This window comes from Littorina saxatilis, linkage group LG6 (genome assembly GCF_037325665.1).
Source record: "Littorina saxatilis isolate snail1 linkage group LG6, US_GU_Lsax_2.0, whole genome shotgun sequence".
Classification (NCBI taxonomy): Eukaryota; Metazoa; Mollusca; class Gastropoda; order Littorinimorpha; family Littorinidae; genus Littorina; species Littorina saxatilis.
The window spans coordinates 48148641-48151038 of NC_090250.1; the positions used below are offsets into that span (position 1 = coordinate 48148641).

The following is a 2398-nucleotide window of genomic DNA, read 5'->3' on the forward strand; positions in this document are numbered from 1 at the left end:
TCTACCCTCGCAATCATCCTGCCACCACTTTTTACACAACCCTTGCTCTTAACAAAAGTAAAATCTACCCTCGCAACCATCCTGCCACCACTTTTCACACAACCCTTGCTCTTAACAAAAGTAAAATCTACCCTCGCAACCATCCTGCCACCACTTTATACACAACCCTTGCTCTTTGCAAACAAGGCAGATTAAAGTAAATGAAAATGAAAATAATTTGCCCTCAAAATAGAAATGAATATGTACGTACATCGAACTAGAAGTCTCCATGTTGAAACAGTCTGTCTGATTAATTTGTATGTGGTATTTTGGTCTTGTTTGTTTGCTTTTGATCGACTGATTTACTGATTGAATGGCTGATTCGTTGATTCATTGATTTATTTTTAGTTGATTTTTTTCCCATTTATTTATTTGTATCCAGATTGTGTGTGGTGGTGTCATGTTTTGGTTGTAAATTGTAAATGTTTCTTGGATGAACTGTCAAGCTGTCATGCGTCAACAAGCAAAGTTCCATTGCAGAGCATGGAATAGCAATCGCCAGGGGCAGGGTTCAATTGGCACATGAGTAAATACAGTTACACAAACTCCAGGTCCAATGCTGCTGGTCTGGTCTGAACCGATTTCAAGTCGGCATCTTCTGGAACTGCGTCTTACTCGTTCATGATTTTCCTGCGTGGTGCTTCTTCTTTTTCTTCGTCGTTCACTGTCATTTTGTGATTTGTGTGATGCAGCGCTTTTTGGCACCCAGGGGGTCCCGCATCTCCGACTTCGGCCTTGGACGTTGGTCAGGGGTCCCTCCCCTAGACCAATTGCCTTCCTGGGCTGTTGAGCTTGGTCTGCCCGTGGTTCTATTTTGGAGTTTTCCTTCTTCTCTAGAGACTGGTTACCTGCCAGGGTTGACGAGTCCAGTCTACCCGTTTGGAGGTTGCTGAGATGACCGCTTGTGTCCTTGGGCCTCTGTGCCGTCACACCGGTACTGTCCAGCACACCTCCGTCTTCACCAGAGCCCCGTTAGCCAGCAACCAACCTGTCCGCCAAGGGAGAGCCCTACCAGTATACTTCTCACAATGAAAAATCACCCCCATGTTTTAGGGACAGTGAGATTTCAGCGATTTTCTTCCGACGGCATAGCTTGGTTCTGTTTCACCACCATACCACGATGAGGGGGGGATGGTCTTTATGGTGGCCTGCGTGGTGCAAAGAGCTCAGAGTGACCAGCGCTGGTCGAGACATACCCCCCACGGGTTAGGGGGAAGAATTTACCTGATGCTCCCGAGCATGTCGTAACTGAGGCGACTAACGGATTCTGTTTCTCCTCTTACCCTTGTTAAGTGTTTCTTGTATAGAATATAGTCCATTTTTGTAAAGATTTTAGTCAAGCAGTATGTAAGAAATGTTAAGTCCTTTGTACTGGAAACTTGCATTCTCCCAGTAAGGTAATACATTGTACTACGTTGCAAGCCCCTGGAGCAAATTTTTGATTAGTGCTTTTGTGAACAAGAAACAATTGACAAGTGGCTCTATCCCATCTCCCCCCTTTCCCCGTCGCGATATAACCTTCGTGGTTGAAAACGACGTTAATTTAAACACCAAATAAAGAAATGGTCGAGACATCGCGCGGTATCGCCTGTTGTCACAAACACCAGGTCTGACACAAGGTCCGACCCACATCGTCAAGTGCAGTACACTCTTTTCTTAGTTGTAGCAGTCGACTTGTCTGAACACAGAGGATAGCCCTGAACAGCAAGATTAATGCAGTACTATTCAACAAACCACGCCATAAAAGCGTACAAGTTAACAATACAATGACACAAATTGCCATTGTTGCCTTCAAGGGCGGCGTCACAGGATATCAACTCTTTGTCCAAAAAGAAGAAGAGAGAAAGAAAAGAAAGAGAGAAAAGGAACAGAAAAAACACACAAAAACCAAACAAATTCGTAGTCGTCTCAGCTCACCTTTCCTCTGTGTTGCCCTGTCCCAAACACTGAGAGAACTTACTAACTTTCTTTTTGTGTGTTTGGCTCACGCAGTGCAGATATTGCTTTCCTGCTCAGTCCTATCCTTGGTGTTTGGACAGGTTGTATACCACAGCTGAGAAAAGCGTCGACGTGCAAGATATGATTTGTGATAAAACTGGTGTCTGTGCCAGCATGCCGGGTGCACGTGTCAGACGTCTTGTCACGACCGGGGCTTATCCCCCAAATAAGCTGAGCAGTGGGTTCGGTGTGGTGCGCACGAGAAAGTGCCTGACTGGGTCGGGGTCAGACAAGTTGAAGTCTCAAACGCATCTTAACTTCAACCAATCCGACACAACGCTATAGGTTTTAATCCGTTTTGTCACTTTCCCCCCCAAAAATGCAACACTAAAACATGCAAATAACTTCCTCATGTGTTGAC

General features: G+C 45.2%; 1 protein-coding gene across 1 annotated transcript in view; it reads right to left on the reverse strand.

Annotated features, from left to right (window-relative positions):
• Positions 1-2179, reverse strand: part of LOC138969396 (transforming growth factor-beta-induced protein ig-h3-like) — a gene marked incomplete at its 3' end in the record, with an annotated part of 8959 nt that extends 6780 nt beyond the window's left edge. The window contains 1 exon segment of the mRNA XM_070342189.1: positions 1957-2179.
• Positions 2180-2398: the final 219 nt, after the last annotated feature.